General features: G+C 47.9%; 1 protein-coding gene and 1 long non-coding RNA gene across 2 annotated transcripts in view; one reads left to right on the top strand and one right to left on the bottom strand.

Annotated features, from left to right (window-relative positions):
- Nucleotides 1–20,684, bottom strand: part of LOC143775675 (uncharacterized) — a 112,311-nt gene that overhangs the window by 40,018 nt on the left and 51,609 nt on the right. The window contains exon 2 of the long non-coding RNA XR_013215686.1: nt 1,223–1,388. This is a non-coding gene — a long non-coding RNA (uncharacterized LOC143775675). The remainder of the gene's footprint in view (nt 1–1,222; nt 1,389–20,684) is intronic.
- The window catches only part of CSPG4 (chondroitin sulfate proteoglycan 4), a 177,450-nt gene that overhangs the window by 127,328 nt on the left and 29,438 nt on the right, over nt 1–20,684 (top strand). The gene's annotated exons all lie outside the window — the stretch shown is intronic.

Genomic DNA, 20,684 nt, shown 5'->3' with positions numbered 1-20,684 from the left:
CCCGTCTGGACTATTGTAACTCTCTACTAATCGGCCTCCCTCTTACCAAACGCTCCCCGCTCCAGTCTGTCCTGAATGCTGCTGCCAGGATCATATTCCTCACCAACCGTTACACCGATGCCTCTACCTTGTGCCAGTCATTACACTGGCTACCCATCTACTCCAGAATCCAGTAAAAACTTATTACCCTCATCCACAAAGCCCTCCATGGCTCAGCACCACCCTACATCTCCTCCCTGGTCTCAGCCTACCACCCTACCCGTGCTCTCCTTTCTGCTAATGACCTGAGGTTAACATCCTCAATATTCAGAACCTCCCACTCCCGTCTCCAAGATTTGTCTAGTGCTTCGCCAATTCTTTAGAATGCACTACGCAGGTTAATACAATTAATCCCTAATCCCCACAGTTTTAAGCGTGCCCTAAAAACGCATTTGTTCAGACTGGCCCACCGTCTCAACACATTAACCTAACTATCCCTGTGTGGCCCATTCAAAAAATTTAAACCATAATCAGGTTCCTCGCATCATGTGCTCATGCACTTTATGCAGTTAATAGCCTCTGTGTCTGTACTGTTACATATTTAGGCTGTTAACTGGTCCATGCAGCATTACATGAACACCCAAGCCTTACACTATGGCTGGTCCAAATAACTAAAGCAATTGTTACCATCCACCTCTCTTGTCTCCCCTTTTTCCTCATAGATTGTAAGCTTGCGATCAGGACCCTCATTCCTCTTGGTATCTGTTTTGATCTGTGTTTATTATTATGCTGTAATGTCTATTGTTTGTACAAGTCCCCTCTATAATGTAAAGTGCTGCGGAATATGTTGGCGCTATATAAATAAAAATTATCATTATTATTACTTATCTATCCTTCACCTCTCCTTTATGTACACCCACACATAAATATTGCTCTTAGTGAAGTACATTGGTGTTCCCACACAGTACGGTACTGCTTTCATGACCACAGTTTGATGCCCCCACTGCTCCACAATATGATGCCTCCCACGCAGTACCATTCACCAGGCACAGCAAGATGACCTCCAAATTGAAGATTATCCAACACACAGTATGATTCACTCACACAGAGGGATGTTCCCAAAGGACATTCCCTCTACACAGTATGATATCCCCATAGTTCATTCCCCTAGATAATAAAATAAGATTATAAAAAAATATGATTCATAAAATAAGAAAAAACTTATGCTCAACTTACTGCTCACCTCTAAGGCCCCTTTGTGCCTCACTCACACGTCTGGTCCTCACCACATATTCTGTTCCCCGGCGCTCAAGATGAAGTTCCCAGAAGGGTTCTGTATAAGCGTTCGAATGTTCACAACGTCGTGATGTCACAAAGTGTGCCGTGATCTTCCTTGCTCATGAGCAGAACTGGATTTCAGTGCAAACAGCAAGAATCAGAAGCTGCGATTAGGATGGGTGGCAGTAAGAAACGGTGGGGCCAGAGAGTTGAGAAGTATCGCTAGTATAACGATTTTTAAAAAATTTTGACGGCTCTTTACTGTTTACAAAAATGTCAACCAGTGGCGAATGCAGATTTTTTACTCAAAATTATTTGCTCATCTCTAGTTGGTAAGTACGGTGTTAATTGGAGTCATGACAATAAAGTCAAGTGCCTTGTATTCTTCTCCACCAGAGGTCGCACTGATTGCCCAAGCTGTCAGATTGCACTTCTGACTCTTCCATCATCAGTGGGAGGACTCAGTCACCAAGTCACCAGCAATAAACACTCTCTATCGCTGTCTTGCACATAGAAGCTAGTAAAAACTTCTTAAAAAGAATCCAGAATTGTTATTACTGATGGCATGCACTGTAAGCAAAATGCTTGCCCCATCATCTCAGTACTGTCACGTGCATAAAAGAAATACACTGCTCCAAAAACATAACTTAAGGATTGCAATATAACCCCAAGTCTACTAAAGGGTATATGCCATTTTATATCTAGTCCCTTCCTAACATGTGCAGCAGATAGGTGGCATCTGGGTCCTAAGACCCCACTGAACACTTAAAAAAATACTCTGGAGTGCGCCGGACAGAAGCAACACAGAGCTGTGTTTGGGCTCAATAGAAAAACTTGCACAGTGTATGAGCCATTGACTGTCTATTAAGACTATATGCTGCGCCCCAGGGTCCTGGTCGTTGCAGTAATATCATTCTCCTCTAGGAGGAAGTGATGTTACTTTTGGAGGCAATAAAGGAGATCTCACTACCAGGTAACACCAACCCACAACACACTTCATACTCCAGTCCACCAGGGGGACCTATGCTCCTATTTATTAGGACACTCTTCACAATTAGGTAAAACTGGTAGTCTGGATAGGAAGTTAGGCAGAAGCTGGCTGAGCTTCACTCAGGCAGCTGCTAGCTGAGCTCCGCGCAGTTAGTTTGTCCCGGAGAGGGGTGGGATCCTGTCAGAGGCCTAGACAGAAGGCTACGGAGCTGCGCCTGCCCCACGTGCGGCAGCTTCCAGAAAGAGACACGAACAGAGAACTGTATTGTAAAGTGTGAGGAGAAGTCATAGCAAAAGGAGAGGAAACCAGAAGTTCTGCCCTACACAGGCTGCCTCCTTCTGAGGCGCAGGAACCCGGTAGCCGGACACCGAGGGAGCAACAGTCCTTTATGCCTTGCTCCAGAGACCGGCAGGACAGCTAATTTCACGTTACCTTCCCGCCCCATACCCAGGAGGCAAGGTGGCACCCACGAGAGGCTGGGGCATGATAGAGTCCCTGTAAAAAGCCTCACGCCACCGGTCATATGGGTTTGTCCTATCCATTCGAGGGACAGAGAGAGACACAACATCTAGAACATCTACAACAGTTGTGAGGACCTTATGAGAAGCTCAGCAGTAAGGTACTACAACACCCAGGCACTAGAGGAAGGCTACTGATTTCCACCTGGATAAGGGGACTCTAGACTTGCCTCCAAACTGGCCGGACTCTGCCTAACCTGTGATCTGGTGCTCTAGACTGTGGATGCTGAAGCCTTCAGAAAAAAGGTAAAGAGACTGCAACCTTGTGTCCTCGTTCTTCACTACGCCTCTCACCATCCACCATCTACACACTGGGAAGCCCTGGGGATACACTTCACCTGTGGGAAGGTATACCATCTAGCTGCCATAACATCACCCCAGCGGACCCCTTAAAGCAGCGTCGATCACCCTGACCGAATACCACAGGTGGCGTCATGAACATATCCCTTTAAAGACCTTTCTCTTTTAAAACGGAACTCCCGAGGGCCACGGACTGGGTCAGCCTCCGTGACATCCCCCTTGAGAACCGAAGGACCCGGTACCAAGTACACCTAGCCCTTGGGGGCGCTCCATATACACACCACTCTCTGTTCGTGCAGGAGCTCAGAGCATCTACCTGCTGAGCTGCAGGTTTTTTTAGTGACCAGTGGGGGGCTTCAGGATTCAGACTCTCAGCTATACATTGAGGGTACGCGCACACTGTCAGTAAACGCTGTTGGTTGGACGCTCTATACTTGTGCAGCGTCCAACACGCAGCGTCCAGATGTTACAGCATAGTGGATGGGATTTCAAGAAATACCATGTCCTCTATGTGGCGCTTAGCTCCAGAACACAGCATGTGGATTTACCTTGCGGATAAATTTCACCCGTACAATGTATTGGATGCAGTGAATCCACACGGTTCAATGAATGCATGCGGAATCACCAGCGCTCAATAGCAGGCAGCACTTTGGACGCAGTGGACATGTGCTGCCTCCAAAGCACTGCCAATTACTGAACGTCTGCACATACCCTAAGAAGTAGCTAGATATTATATAAAAAATAAAGCATGGGACAGACATTTCATTGGCACAACCTGTGCAGGCGTACAGGGGCACAAGTGGTAAGTGGAGCCCCTATTGTGCATTATGATGAGTTATGAGTTACAGTGGGTGGAGCGGCCCCCAAGCGCAGGGCAGCGGGGTACTCGGTACCGGGTCTCTCGGTTCTGGGGATGTCACGGTGGCCTGACCCGGTCCGTGGCCCTGCTCAGGGGCGCCCAATAAAAGGTGTGGGTGACGGTGTAAGTCGCAGTAAATAACGAGGAAACAGGGTTGCAGTCTCTTTACCTTTTTACTGAAGGCTTCGGCATCCGCAATCCAGAGCACTGCTAACAGGGCTGGCTGAGACCGGCCGGTCCGAAGGCACATCCAGAGTTCCCTTTGCAGGTGGAAATCAGTAGCCTTCCTACCAGCGCCTGTGTGTTGTAGTACCTCCCTGCTGAGCACCACGGGATAGTCCTCACAACTGTCGTGTATGTTTCTGTTCTTTCTCTCCGTCCCCCAGATGATATGGATAGGACGCACCCGTATGACGGGGTAGGCCTGGAGTTATTTTATAGGGACCCTAGAGACGCCCCTCTCCCACAATTGCCTCCGTTGTCTTCATTAGGTGTAAAGGTGAGACAGCCAACCTAGAGTTAACTGCCCTGCCGTAGTTCAAAGTAATGCGTAGAGCCTATTACTTCCTCGGAGCTCCAGCCACTGGCTACGCACCTCAGTAGGATGCTGCCGATCTCGGGGCACGACTCCTTCTGGTTCTATCGCCTTTGTGCTGTGATCTCGTTTCTCACTTCTCCACAATATACTTCGCTTCGTGTCCTTTCTTAGGAGACTGCCGCTATAAGGTACAGGTGCAGCGCCCCCACTGCCGCAGGGCCGAGGGTTACCCGGTACCGGGCCTCTGAGTCTCTGCTCTGGGGTTGTCACGGTGGCTAGGCCCCGGTCCGTGACCCTGCCGAGGGGCGCACAGTGAAGGATGTGACGGATGTAGGTGGTGGTGATGCTGTGGTGGTGCGGTGCAGTAAATAACGAGGACACCAGGTTGCAGTCTCTTTACCTCTTTACTGAAGGTCTCTGGGTCCTCAGTCCGGAATCCGGATTACCAGGCTGCGCAAGTCCGGCCGGTCCAATGGCACCTCCAGAGTTCTCTTAGCAGGTGGAAATCTGTGCCTTCCTTCTAGCGCTATGTGTTGTGGTCCTTCCCTGCTGTGCTTACAGAAAGTCCCCACAACTGTTGTGTCTGTTTCTTAAGTTCCCTCACAACTCGATTAGATGATGTTCTGCTAATCCTCCGTCCCTCCCTGGTGTTCTGGTTGGGACGGCACCCGTTTGACGGGTAGGCTCGGAGCTCTTCCGGGACCCTAGAGTCGCCCCTCTCCACAAGTTACCCCCCAAGACTGCATCGGTGATTAAAGTTAGACAGCCCGCCTTAGACTGACTGTCCTGCCGCTGTTTGGAGTATTGCTTGAAGCTGAATGTTATGATACTCCCTCGGCGTTCCGGCCACCGGTAGTGCGCCTCAATAGGATGTTGCTTCGGTCTTACAGCACGACTCCTACTGGTATTTCTCCTTTTGCGTGATCTCGTTTCTCACTCAGCACAATCTATCTCGCTTCTAATCCTTCCTTGGGCACCGCCGCTACCCGGAGCAGGCGCGGTCCCGTTACGTTCGTTCAAGTTGCCAAGCCTCTGTCAGGATCCCACCCCTGACAGAGACCCTACTGTATCTTCCCCCACAACACCCTCTGCCACAAGGTGTTGCCTGGTTCCAACCCAGTCAGCTTTCTGATCTAACTTCCTGCCTGACCCCCAGTTTACCCACTATGGTGGGGAGTGGCCTAGTGAATAGAACCCTTAGCTCCTCCCGGAGGCCCGACTGTGAAATGTATTGGTGTCTGTGATACCTGATCCGATGAACTCCTTCAGTGCCATCAGACGCACCATAGCTCCCCATAGTTGCGGAGCCACAGCACTGCAACGACCAGGACTCTGGGGCGCTGCACTCCCCTCTGGTTAAACACAGTACTCCGGGACTGAGAAGAAAACAATAATACAAGTTAGCAAAAAGACATACAGTTTTGTTGAGTGCAAGAACATTACGTATACTTAAACAGAGCTTCCCTTTATGGGAGGTGAGGACACTTGAACGTTACAAACATGGTTAAATATCATAGCAACATGCTATAAATAACTTTTCTTACCCAACCGGGTATTCTACTAAGTGCAAAATTGTTGAACAATAATTTAACATTGCCTTTAAGGACATACACTCTGTATCCACTAAAGACCTTCTTATAATCACATTATAAGGTAATTTAACTTTTCCATTCTCCTTCTTTAAATCTGCAGGACCGCCTGTCCTAACGGCACCAGACCTACTGCCTCTCCCTTCTATGCAGGACCGCCCCGTTCAGCCCGGGCCTACTGCCTTTTCAACTACTATACACAGTATAGAACATAACATTACTTTCAGTTTAAGAGCACCGAGCCATTTTTACATGACTCCCCTGAGGACTCAGGGTTCACCTTCTATCCCCATTATCTATCATCATTATCAGAAACAGTTTCTTTTATCGAACATTAATTCTTCTCATTATCTTCCTCACTATCATGCATGCTGGACACCACGTCTACTCCTACGGGCCCACTGCATCCTTCTTCTAGCTTTCACTTTCTGTCAGAGAACATCATCAGCATTTCTTCACAATTAACTGGTTGTATACATATAACTTTCTCACATAAACATTATCATCACTTTCTCTCATCAAACATTATTGCTACCTGTCTTTAAGCAATATCACCATTTACGTGCAACAAATGAACATCCCCTTTAAGAGGGGAACAAGTCTCTATGAGGTAGCATATCTTCTCAAACTACCAGTCCGTACTCAGCAAAGGTTCCAGTGTGGTATCTTCACAAAGAGTCCTTTTTGAAGTAAAACCAGTAGGGAGCACCTTTAACAAGGTGCAAACTATGTACAAAAAGTTTGTATCATGCACTGTTCATGATTGCGGCAGTTCTGGAAACTTGTGCAACAAAAACTCAGAAAATTAAACAAAACAACAGGGATCCCGGGTCAACAAAAGGATCCCTTTAAAAGTTAACCCTGGACAGGTTCAGCAGCAAAATCAGGAAACAAACAAACAGTTAAGAAACTATGTACATATTCAAAGCATTCATGCTTACTCGTTTGGCGCAGAAGGTGGTTTCCTTCCGGGCCTCACCAGACCAACGGGTCGCGCCGCTGATCCAGGAAGTGGTTCTGGTCCCAGCAACGACAGGATCCCTCGGCGCGATGCTCTTTTCACCGAGGATCCTGCACGCCCCCAAGGCACATGGTGGGTCCGGGTTCTCCGCTGCTCTGCCGGGTCAGGTTCCATTGCCTTTTCGGCGGGAGGCTCATCTTCGGATGCTGCGGCGGCGGCCTGGAGCGCAACGCACGCTGGACGCCCCGCGCCATCCAGCCAGCGTCGCCTGTTGCCCTCCTCCATCTGGTGTAAGTTACGGCATCACCGGGCTCCAGGTCGCGAGCAAACCTTCTTCCGCAGGGCTCGACCTCCTCCCGATCCACGTGGACTTGTAGCGGCTCCCCGATCTCCTGTATAACCCCTCTTCCATGTCGGGGGTTGAAGGAGACCACTACACCCCAGTGAGACGATGGGACCTCCGCGACGGTGGTCAGATCAACCTGGGTTGCCGGTTGTGGTCGGTTTCGCCATGCAGCCACCAAGCGCCGCAGGTGTTCGGCTTCTGGCACAATCTTCAGGCCTGGTGTCTGCAGCGCACCTTCAGCCGCGGCCGGGTTGGAAGGAGCAGGGGACACCGGAGTCAAACGGACCTCCGTGGGTTGGCCCAGCCGAGCGAGCACGCGGGCATCAGCCTCCAAGCGGCGTGCTATCTGGCGGGCCTCGGCTGCAGCTACACACTCCTCAGACAGTGGCAAGGGGGGTCGGCCCATCGGCGGCTCCGTGAGGGTCAGTCCCCGCAACGTTGGCGTATCTGGGGCTGTGTCGGGCGGTGCAGCCTCAGGCTGGATCGGGTCAGTCCCACGCGGTGTTCTCGGTGTCGCCATCTTTTCTCCTTCTCCAGTGTCCTCTTCCCGCGGTCTCTTTCGTGGGCGGCCCCGTCTCCATGATCTCCACCCTCCAAACAGGATCAGGAGGCGGACCTCAGCTGTTGACGGACACGTCCTCAGGACACAGAAATATTTAGACTGGGCGGCCATGGTTGTTCGCGCTCTCTAGCTTGCCTACGCCCACTCCACGCCCCTCTTCTTCTCCTGCGCTCTCCTCAGCGCTATAATGGCGGCGGATTTTGGCGGTAACTGGCGCAGCCCAGCCTTTGTAATAAAGTACAGTCCAAACACAACAAATCACAGTCCCAAGGCACACATGACCTGATTCTTCAGGCTTAAGTAGATCCTGTTCGTGACGCCAAGTTTGCAGCGCCCCCACTGCCGCAGGGCCGAGGGTTACCCGGTACCGGGCCTCTGAGTCTCTGCTCTGGGGTTGTCACGGTGGCTAGGCCCCGGTCCGTGACCCTGCCGAGGGGCGCACAGTGAAGGATGTGACAGATGTAGGTGGTGGTGATGCTGTGGTGGTGCGGTGCAGTAAATAACGAGGACACCAGGTTGCAGTCTCTTTACCTCTTTACTGAAGGTCTCTGGGTCCTCAGTCCGGAATCCGGATTACCAGGCTGCGCAAGTCCGGCCGGTCCAATGGCACCTCCAGAGTTCTCTTAGCAGGTGGAAATCTGTGCCTTCCTTCTAGCGCTATGTGTTGTGGTCCTTCCCTGCTGTGCTTACAGAAAGTCCCCACAACTGTTGTGTCTGTTTCTTAAGTTCCCTCACAACTCGATTAGATGATGTTCTGCTAATCCTCCGTCCCTCCCTGGTGTTCTGGTTGGGACGGCACCCGTTTGACGGGTAGGCTCGGAGCTCTTCCGGGACCCTAGAGTCGCCCCTCTCCACAAGTTGCCCCCCAAGACTGCATAGGTGATTAAAGTTAGACAGCCCGCCTTAGACTGACTGTCCTGCCGCTGTTTGGAGTATTGCTTGAAGCTGAATGTTATGATACTCCCTCGGCGTTCCGGCCACCGGTAGTGCGCCTCAATAGGATGTTGCTTCGGTCTTACAGCACGACTCCTACTGGTATTTCTCCTTTTGCGTGATCTCGTTTCTCACTCAGCACAATCTATCTCGCTTCTAATCCTTCCTTGGGCACCGCCGCTACCCGGAGCAGGCGCGGTCCCGTTACGTTCGTTCAAGTTGCCAAGCCTCTGTCAGGATCCCACCCCTGACAGAGACCCTACTGTATCTTCCCCCACAACACCCTCTGCCACAAGGTGTTGCCTGGTTCCAACCCAGTCAGCTTTCTGATCTAACTTCCTGCCTGACCCCCAGTTTACCCACTATGGTGGGGAGTGGCCTAGTGAATAGAACCCTTAGCTCCCCCCGGAGGCCCGACTGTGAAATGTATTGGTGTCTGTGATACCTGGTCCGATGAACTCCTTCAGTGCCATCAGACGCACCATAGCTCCCCATAGTGGCGGAGCCACAGCACTGCAACGACCAGGACTCTGGGGCGCTGCACAGGCACGGCTCCGTAACGATCTGTCTGTGTTAGGCCGCTGTCAGGATCCCACCCCTGACAGGTCCTCTCTCGAACTCTCCCGGGCTGCTTTCTCCCTAACATCCTATCCAACCCCCAGTTTTACCCAAGTGTGGGGAGTGGCCTAGTAAATAGGACCTTTTGCTCCCCCTGGCGGCCGGAGTGTGAAGTGTAATGTGTGACTGTGATACCTGGCAAGGTGAACTCTTTTAGTGCAATCAGACGTACCATCACTCCCCCTGGTGGAAGAGCGATGCCACTGCAATGACCAGACTCTGGGGCGCTGCACTGGTACGGAAAGTATTCAGACCCCATTAAATTTTTCACTCTTTGTTTCATTGCAGCCATTTGGTAAATTCATAAAAGTTAATTTTTTCACATTAATGTACACTCTGCACCCCCATCTCGACTAAAAAAAAACAGAAATGTAGAAATTTTTGCAAATTTGATAAAAAAGAAATCTGAAATATCACATGGTCATAAGTATTCAGACCCTTTGCTCAGACACTCGTATTTAAGTCACATGCTGTCCATTTCTTTGTAATCCTCCTTGAGTTGGTTCTACTCCTTCATTGGAGGCAAGCTGTGTTTAATTAAACTGATAGGACTTGATTTGGAAAGGCACACACCTGTCTATATAAGACCTCACATCTCAAAGTGCATGTCAGACCAAATGAGAATCATGAGGTCAAAGGAACTGGCCAATGAGCTCAGAGACAGAATTGTGGCAAGGCACAGATCTGGCCAAGGTTACAACAGAATTTCTGCTGTACTCAAGGTGCCTAAGAGCCTCCATAATCCTTAAATGGAAGAAGTTTGGGACCACCAGAAGTCTTCCTAGACCTGGCTGTCCAGCTAAACTGAGCAATCGTGGGAGAAGAGCCTTGGTGAGAGAGGTAAAGAAGAACCCTAAAATCACTGTGGCTGAGCTCCAGAGATGCAGTAGGGAGATGGGAGAAAGTTCCACAAAGTCAACTATCACTGCAGCCCTGCACCAGCTGGGCCTTTATGGCAGAGTGGTCTGACGGAAGCCTCTCCTCAGTGCAAGACATATGAAAGCCCGCATAGAGTTTGCTAAAAAAAAAAAAAGCACATGAAGTACATGAAATTAGATTCTCTGGTCTGATGAGACGAAGATAGACCTTTTTGGTGATAATTGTAAGCGGTATGTGTGGAGAAAACCAGGCACTGCTCACCACCTGCCCAATACAATCCCAACAGTGAAATGTGGTGGCAGCATCATGCTATAGGGGTGTTATTCAGCTGCAGGGACAAGATGACTGGTTGTCGTTGAAGGAAGCATGAATGCGGCCAAGTACAGAGATATCCTGGATGAAAACCTCTTCAGAGTGCTCTGCACCTCAGACTTGGTGAAAGGTTTACTGTCATGGTTCCCAATGGCAAGGGAAAGTCAGAGAACATAAATAACAGAACAGCTCTTGGGTGATGGAATCTCGAGCTGACCATGAGCTAAACCTATCACACAACTAACAGTGGCCGGGTGACGTACCTACGTTTTATCCCTAGACGCCCAGCGCCAGCCGGAGGACTAACTAACCCTAATAGAGGAAAAGACAGACCTGGCTTACCTCTAGGGAAATTCCCCCAAAAAGGAGACAGAAGCCCCCCACATATATTGACGGTGAGTTCAGAGGAAAAGACACACGTAGTATGAAGGTAGGTTCAGCAAAGCGAGGTCCGCTTACTAGATAGCAAGAAGATACAATAGGGAACTTCACGGTCAGCTGAAAACCCTATTAAAATACCATCCCGAAATTACTTTAAGACTCATGTGTCAACTCATGACACCGGAGTGGCAATTTCGGCCCACAAGAGCTTCCAGCTACAGAAAAATAACATAACTGTGAACTGGAACAAAAATGCAAAACAAACTTAGGACTAAGAGTCCAACTTAGCTGATAGTAGTCTAGAAGCAGGAACATGCAACAGAAAGGCTCTGGTTACATTGATGGCCGGCACTAGAATAACTGAGCAGCAAGGCTAAATAGGATACTCCCATATCCTGATGGAAACAGGTGAACAGAGAAAGTGAAGCACACAAGTCCCGTACCACCAGTGACCACCGGGGGAGCCCAAAAACCAAATTCACAACAGTACCCCCCCCTCAAGGAGGGGGCACCGAACCCTCACAAGAACCACCAGGGCGATCAGGATGAGCCCTATGAAAGGCACGGACCAAATCAGAGGCATGAACATCAGAGGCTGTCACCCAAGAATTATCCTCCTGACCGTAGCCCTTCCACTTGACCAGATACTGAAGTTTCCGTCTGGAAACACGGGAGTCCAAGATCTTCTCCACAACGTACTCCAATTCACCCTCAACCAACACCGGAGCGGGAGGCTCAACGGAAGGCACAACCGGTACCTCATACCTGCGCAATAATGACCGATGGAAGACATTATGGATAGAAAAAGATGCTGGGAGGTCCAATCGAAAGGACACGGGGTTAAGAATCTCCAAAATCTTATACGGGCCGATGAACCGAGGCTTAAACTTAGGAGAAGAAACCCTCATAGGGAGAAAACGAGAAGACAACCACACCAAGTCCCCAACACGAAGACGAGGACCAACACGACGACGGCGGTTAGCAAAATGCCGAGTCTTTTCCTGGGACAACTCCAAATTGTCCACCACCTGTCCCCAAATCCGATGCAACCTATCCACCACAGTATCCACTCCAGGACAATCCGAAGACTCCACCTGACCGGAAGAAAAACGAGGATGAAACCCCGAATTGCAAAAAAAAAGGAGAAACCAAAGTGGCAGAACTAGCCCGATTATTGAGGGCAAACTCCGCCAACGGCAAAAAGGCAACCCAGTCATCCTGATCTGCAGACACAAAACACCTCAAATAAGTCTCCAAGGTCTGATTAGTTCGCTCAGTCTGGCCATTAGTCTGAGGATGGAATGCAGACGAAAAAGACAAATCAATGCCCATCCTAGCACAGAACGCCCGCCAAAATCTAGACACGAACTGGGTCCCCCTGTCAGAAACGATATTCTCCGGAATACCATGCAAGCGAACCACATTTTGAAAAAACAGAGGAACCAACTCGGATGAGGAAGGCAACTTAGGCAAGGGCACCAAATGAACCATCTTTGAAAAACGGTCACACACCACCCAGATGACAGACATTTTCTGAGAAACAGGGAGATCAGAAATAAAATCCATAGAGATGTGAGTCCAAGGCCTCTTCGGAATAGGCAAAGATAACAACAATCCGCTAGCCCGAGAACAACAAGGTTTGGCCCGAGCACAAACATCACAAGACTGCACAAAAACTCGTACATCTCGAGACAGGGAAGGCCACCAGAAGGACCTAGCCACCAAATCCCTGGTACCAAAGATCCCGGGATGACCTGCCAACACAGAAGAATGAACCTCCGAGATGACTCTACTGGTCCAATCATCAGGAACAAACAGTCTACCAGGCGGGCAACGATCAGGTCTATCCGCCTGAAACTCCTGCAAAGCCCGTCGCAGGTCTGGGGAAACAGCAGATAATATCACCCCATCCTTAAGGATACCTGTAGGTTCAGAATCACCAGGGGAATCAGGCTCAAAACTCCTAGAAAGGGCATCCGCCTTCACATTTTTAGAACCCGGTAAGTATGAGACCACAAAATTAAACCGAGAGAAAAACAACGACCAGCGCGCCTGTCTAGGATTCAAGCGCCTGGCAGACTCAAGATAAATCAAATTCTTGTGATCGGTCAATACCACCACCTGATGTCTGGCCCCCTCAAGCCAATGACGCCACTCCTCAAAAGCCCACTTCATAGCCAAAAGCTCCCGATTACCAATATCATAATTTCGCTCGGCGGGCGAAAATTTTCGAGAAAAGAATGCACAAGGTCTCATCACGGAGCAGTCGGAACTTTTCTGCGACAAGACCGCCCCAGCTCCGATCTCGGAAGCATCGACCTCAACCTGAAAAGGAAGAGTAACATCAGGCTGACGCAACACAGGGGCGGAAGAAAAGCGGCGCTTAAGCTCCCGAAAGGCCTCCACAGCAGCAGGGGACCAATCAGCAACATCAGCACCCTTTTTGGTCAAATCAGTCAAAGGTTTAGCAACATCAGAAAAACCAGTTATAAATCGACGATAAAAATTAGAAAAGCCCAAAAATTTCTGAAGGCTCTTAAGAGAAGAAGGCTGCGTCCAATCACAAATAGCCCGAACCTTGACAGGATCCATCTCAATGGAAGAGGGGGAAAAAATGTACCCCAAAAAAGAAATCTTTTGAACCCCAAAAATACACTTAGAACCCTTCACACACAAGGAATTAGCCCGCAAAACCTGAAAAACCCTCCTGACCTGTTGGACATGAGAATCCCAGTCATCCGAAAAAATCAAAATATCATCCAGATACACGATCATAAATTTATCCAAATATTCACGGAAAATGTCATGCATAAAGGACTGAAAGACTGAAGGGGCATTTGAAAGACCAAAAGGCATTACTAAATACTCAAAATGGCCCTCGGGCGTATTAAATGCGGTTTTCCACTCATCCCCCTGCTTAATTCGCACCAAATTATACGCCCCACGGAGATCAATCTTAGAGAACCACTTAGCCCCTTTTATTCGAGCAAACAAATCAGTAAGCAGTGGCAGAGGATACTGATATTTGACTGTAATTTTATTCAAGAGTCGAATCAATACACGGCCTCAAAGAGCCATCTTTTTTAGATACAAAGAAAAAACCGGCTCCTAAGGGAGATGAAGAAGGACGAATATGTCCCTTTTCCAGGGACTCCTTAATATATTCTCGCATAGCAGCATGTTCAGGTACAGATAGATTAAATAAACGACCCTTTGGAAATTTACTGCCCGGAATCAGATCTATGGCACAATCGCAATCTCTGTGAGGAGGTAGTGAACCAAACTTAGGCTCCTCAAAAACATCACGATAATCAGATAAAAATTCCGGAATCTCAGAGGGAATAGATGACGAAATGGAAACCAAAGGTACGTCCCCATGAGCCCCCTGACATCCCCAGCTTAACACAGACATTGCTTTCCAGTCAAGGACTGGGTTATGAGATTGTAACCATGGTAATCCGAGCACCAAAACGTCATGTAGATTGTACAACACAAGGAAGCGAATCATCTCCTGATGGTCTGGATTCATACGCATAGTCACTTGTGTCCAGTATTGTGGTTTATTACTAGCCAATGGTGTAGAGTCAATACCCTTCAGAGGTATAGGAACTTCCAGAGGCTCTAGATCAAACCCACAGCGCCTGGCAAAGGACCAATCCATTAGACTCAAAGCGGCGCCAGAGTCGACATAGGCATCCGCGGTAATTGACGATAATGAACAAATCAAGGTCACAGACAGAATAAACTTAGACTGTAAAGTGCCAATTGAAATAGACTTATCAACCTTTTTTGTACGTTTAGAGCATGCTGATATAACATGAGTTGAATCACCACAATAGAAGCACAACCCATTTTTTCGCCTAAAATTCTGCCGTTCGCTTCTGGACAGAATTCTATCACATTGCATATTTTCTGGAGCCTTCTCAGAAGACACCGCCAAATGGTGCACAGGTTTGCGCTCCCGCAAACGCCGATCAATCTGAATAGCCATTGTCATGGACTCATTCAGACCTGTAGGTGCAGGGAACCCCACCATAACATCTTTAATGGCATCAGAGAGACCCTCTCTGAAATTCGCCGCCAGGGCGCACTCATTCCACTGAGTAAGCACAGACCATTTACGAAATTTTTGGCAGTATATTTCAGCTTCATCTTGCCCTTGAGATAGGGCCATCAAGGCTTTTTCAGCCTGAATCTCTAAGTTAGGTTCCTCATAAAGCAACCCCAAAGCCAGAAAAAACGCATCCACATTGAGCAACGCAGGATCCCCGGGTGCCAATGCAAATGCCCAGTTTTGAGGGTCACCCCGCAGCAAGGAAATTACTATCTTAACCTGCTGTGCGGGATCTCCAGCGGAGCGAGATCTCAGGGAAAGAAATAATTTACAATTATTTTTGAAATTCAGGAAACGAGATCTATCCCCGGAGAAAAATTCTGGTATAGGAATTCTAGGTTCAGATATAGGAGCATGACTAACAAACTCCTGTAAATTTTGAACCTTCATAGCAAGATTATTCAAACCTGTAGCCACACTCTGAGGATCCATTTTAATCAGGTGAGATCAGAGCCATTCAAGGATTAGAAGGAGAGAGAGAGACAAAGGCTGCAATTAGAGCAGAAATGCAACTGAGTCAACTAAAAAGCAAGCTCAGAAGAAAAAAAAAAAAATCTGCAGACTTCTTTTTCTCTCCTTTCTTCTGCCAACGGTTTTAACCCTTGGCCGGCCATACTGTCATGGTTCCCAATGGCAAGGGAAAGTCAGAGAACATAAATAACAGAACAGCTCTTGGGTGATGGAATCTCGAGCTGACCATGAGCTAAACCTATCACACAACTAACAGTGGCCGGGTGACGTACCTACGTTTTATCCCTAGATGCCCAGCGCCAGCCGGAGGACTAACTAACCCTAATAGAGGAAAAGACAGACCTGGCTTACCTCTAGGGAAATTCCCCCAAAAAGGAGACAGAAGCCCCCCACATATATTGACGGTGAGTTCAGAGGAAAAGACACACGTAGTATGAAGGTAGGTTCAGCAAAGCGAGGTCCGCTTACTAGATAGCAAGAAGATACAATAGGGAACTTCACGGTCAGCTGAAAACCCTATTAAAATACCATCCCGAAATTACTTTAAGACTCATGTGTCAACTTATGACACCGGAGTGGCAATTTCGGCCCACAAGAGTTTCCAGCTACAGAAAAATAACATAACTGTGAACTGGAACAAAAATGCAAAACAAACTTAGGACTAAGAGTCCAACTTAGCTGATAGTAGTCTAGAAGCAGGAACATGCAACAGAAAGGCTCTGGTTACATTGATGGCCGGCACTAGAATAACTGAGCAGCAAGGCTAAATAGGATACTCCCATATCCTGATGGAAACAGGTGAACAGAGAAAGTGAAGCACACAAGTCCCGTACCACCAGTGACCACCGGGGGAGCCCAAAAACCAAATTCACAACAGTTTACCTTCCAACAAGACAGTGACCCTAAGCACACAGTTAAAATAACAAAGGAGTGGCTTCAGAACAACTCTGTGACCATTCTTGACTGGCCCGCCAGAGCCCTGACCTAAACCCAACTGAGCATCTCTGGAGAGACCTGAAAATGGCTGTCCACCAACGTTCGCCATCCAATCTGATGGAACTGGAGAGGATCTGCAAGGAAGAATGGCAGAGGATCCCCAAATCCAGGTGTGGAAAACTTGTTGCATCATTCCCAAGAAGACTCATGGCTGTGCTAGCTCAAAAGGTGCTTGCAGCGCCCCAGGGTCCTGGTCGTTGCAGTAATGTCATTTTCCTCTAGGGGATAGTGATTTTACGTTTGGAGGCAAAGAAGGACAACTGCATCCAGGTATCACAAACATGCAACACATTTCACACTCCAGGCCACCAGGGGGAGCTCTGCTCCTATTTCTTAGGTCACTCCTCACATTGGTAAAACTGGTTGCCTGTAGAAAAAGTTAGTTAGTTGCTGGCTGAGATCTGCTCAGGTAGTTGGTCCCTGACAGGGGTGGGATCCTGTCAGAGATCGAGGAAGAAGGACACAGAGCTGTGCATGCCCTGAGAGCTGCAGCTCCTAGAAAGAGACACAGAAGGAGAACTGTATTGCAGAGAGGGTAAAATAAAGTCGTAGCAAAGGAGTGGATACCAGGAGGGGATCAGCCCTACACAGGCTGTCTCCTTCTGAGGCGCAAGATCCCGGTAGCTGGAACACCGAGGGAGCAACGACCCTTTATGCCTTGCTCTAGAGACCGGCAGGACAGCTAATTTCACATTACCTGTCCGCCCTACACCCAGGAGGCAAGGTGGCACCCCTTAGAGGCTGGGGCATGATACAGTCCCTATAAACCGCCTCAAGCCACCGGTCATACGGGTTTGTCCTATCCTATCCGGGGGACAGAGAGAGAGAGAGACATAACATCTACAACATCTGTGAGGGACTTATGAGATGCTTAGCAGTAAGGGACTACAACACCACGGCGCTAGAGGAAGGCTACTGATTTCCACCTGGACAAGGGGACTCTGGACTTGTCTCCAAACCGACCGGACTCTGCCTGCCCTGTGATCTGGTGCTCTGGACTGTGGATGCTGAAGCCTTCAGTAAAGGTAAAGAGACTGCAACCTTGTGTCCTCGTTTTTCACTGCGCCTCTCACCTTCCACACACTGGGAAGCCCTGGGGATACACTTCACCTGTGGGAAGGTATACCATCTAGCTGCCATAACATCACCCCAGCGGACCCTTTAAAGCAGCGTCGGTCACCCTGACCGAATAACACAGGTGGCGTCACGAACACTTCCCCTTTAAAGACCTTTCCCTTTTACACGGACGTCCCAGGGCCACGGACCGGGTCAGCCACCATGACATCCCCCTGTGAACAGAAGGACCCGGTACCGAGTACCCCGCTGCCCTTGGGGGCGCTCCATGCTTCTACTCAATACTGAGCAAAGGGGCTGAATACTTATGACCATGTGATATTTCAGTTTTTCTTTATTCATAAATTTGCAAAATTTTCCACATTTCTGATTTTTTTTTAAGTCAAGATGGGGTGCAGAGTGTACATTAATGAGAAAAAAATGAACTTTTATGAATTTACCAAATGGCTGCAATGAAACAAAGAGTGAAAAATTTAAAGGGGTCTGAATACTTTCCGAACCTACTGTATTATGATGTGGATTGCATTCATAGAAGATTGTGATTTTCACTATATATAGTAGTGCTCAAGTTCCCCAAAGGGGACTCACAAATACAGTAGAAAGGGAAAAAAAGTCTATAAAAATATGTAGAAATAAAAAAAAAACAAGTTCAAATCACACGCCTTTTGCCCCATTAAAAATATCTATATTTTTTAAAATAAATAAATAAATAAAAGTCCAATCTATCAATATATAAAGTAAATTAATCCGATTGGCAAACGGCATAATGAAAAAAAAAAAAAACACCAAAACTATGGGCTTTTTGGCCTTTGCAACATTGCAGTAAGATGCAATAATACGCAATCAAAACATCGGATTTACCCCAAAATGGTATTTTGCCGGGGTGCCGTATCAAGACCAGCGACGTCCATCGAACCAGACCACGCCGTAGGGGAGTATAATTAAATCTTTTTTTTATGTTATGCAAAACGCATTGGGGACATATTGACAGCATTCTAGAATGCTGAATATGAGGGCATACAGGTTCTGGCCCTACTTTATATGGGAAAAACCTGGTGAATAGTGTACATACTGGTGGCTAGCCTGTCATGGTGTCATGACGGTCTAAAGTCCAGTAGGGGGCTTTGTGTTCAGTTCAACTATCTGCCATTTTTATTCGCATTCGCGGAAAAAAAAAACAAATTTGTCAGATCCTCTATTGGCATCTAGTTCTGTTCACAGATGAAAGCAGGTTGAGTCTGAAAAGTCTGTGATAAACATTATGCTGCCTGCTACATCATCCAGCATGACTGGTTTCACTGTGGGTCAGTGATGGTCTGGTGAAGCATATCATTGTAAGGTCACACAAACATCCATGTGAAAAAAGTTCCTGGGGTGGAGTTTCAGACCCAACATTGATACAATGGCCCTGATATTGTCTTAGTACAGGACATTGTCTGATCACCTTTGGCCAGATCATGTAGCCAGTTTGTGAAAGATGAAGGCATTGATGCTATTGACTTGCCCTCAGTATCCCAAGTGTTGAAGCAATTATAATTGACACTTTGATACATAGTGTTCCTGAGGTTGTTAATTAACACTATGTATCAAAGCATCAGATGCCATCAAGTAGTTCCACAAGCTGTTTTCGAGTTCATTGATGCTGTGATTCAGTGTAACATGGTGCGAGGCGGTAGCCTTGGGCAAGGACGAGTCTCTTATGCCCGGCACATTACATGAAGGTGGGGTCCTGGCTGGGTGTGTGGACTTTGTCAATGAGGGTGCTATGCCCTTGCAGGCAGCATGTTACTGATGACTTTGGTAAGCCAAAACCAGATGTTGAGGACTTCAAAGACAGAGACCACCAATCAACAATAAACAGTCTTTTACTAAGCAGCAACTTGGTGGGAACTATGTATATTAGATAGTGGGTGCAAAACTTCACAAACGTTTCCTTTAACACCCGCATCTTAATCATCTTCACATACATTTTTCCTGTCCTTCTCAGAATGACTTGATTCTGTCTCACTCAGTCTTATATCTTCACCACTACCCAGCACAGTACTACAGTCCAGGAAGTGACAGTCCTATTCCCAACCCACCGTTCCGCTTCCTCTTCACTCTTAATGAAACTAGTTTGCCAATATGGCCGGTACTTAGCGTTGGGGCCGTACTGCTAGGCATCTTGTCACAGGACCCGTCTCTAAGTGCATCACTCCGTCCTTCGGTCACTTCTCTCTTTTCATCTCTCTCTTTACTCAGGATCATGCTACCCCCTGCCTTGGTGTCCACTCATGTCAGGGACATATATTTGCTTGCAAAACTATTCGGGGCAGCACGGTGGCTCAGTGGTTAGCACTGCAGCCTTGCAGCGCTGGAATTCTGGGTTCAAATCCCACCAAGGACAACATCTGCAAGGAGTTTGTATGTTCTCCCTGTGTTTGCATGGGTTTCCTCCGGGTACTCCGGTTTCCTCCCACATTTCAAAGACATACTGATAGGGAATTTAGATTGTGAGCCCCATTGGGGACAGTGATGATAATGTGTGTAAAGCGCTGCAGAATATGTTAACGCCATATAAAAATAAAGATTATTATAATTATTTATTCACCCCCTTGGCCTTTTACCTATTTTGTTATATTACAATGTGTTTAAATATTTTTGTAATCCGATTTGTGTGTGATATATCAGCACTAAATAGTCTAAGTTGATGAAGTAAAGTGAGAAAAAGGATCAAATAACTAAAAATTGGCATTTGTATTCACCCATTTTGCTATGTAGCCCCTAACTTTTTCTAGTGAAAGCAATTATCTTCATAAGTCACATGCTTAGGGAAAGCGAGATCATCTGTTTGCAATCTGTTGTGAATTCTGCTCTTGGGCTCCCTCCGGTGGTTGTAAGTGGTAGCGCTGCTGTCTCTGAATCACAGCATTTATCAGATGTGTTCACTTCTTGCAATTTGGACTGGGCTATTTAGTCTTGCTTCACCCTTTAGTCAGTGCCAGT

Source organism: Ranitomeya variabilis, chromosome 5 (assembly GCF_051348905.1).
Source record: "Ranitomeya variabilis isolate aRanVar5 chromosome 5, aRanVar5.hap1, whole genome shotgun sequence".
NCBI classification, from domain to species: domain Eukaryota; kingdom Metazoa; phylum Chordata; class Amphibia; order Anura; family Dendrobatidae; genus Ranitomeya; species Ranitomeya variabilis.
Note: the sequence above shows the minus strand (reverse complement) of the source record. Positions and strands in the feature narration are given on the sequence as shown.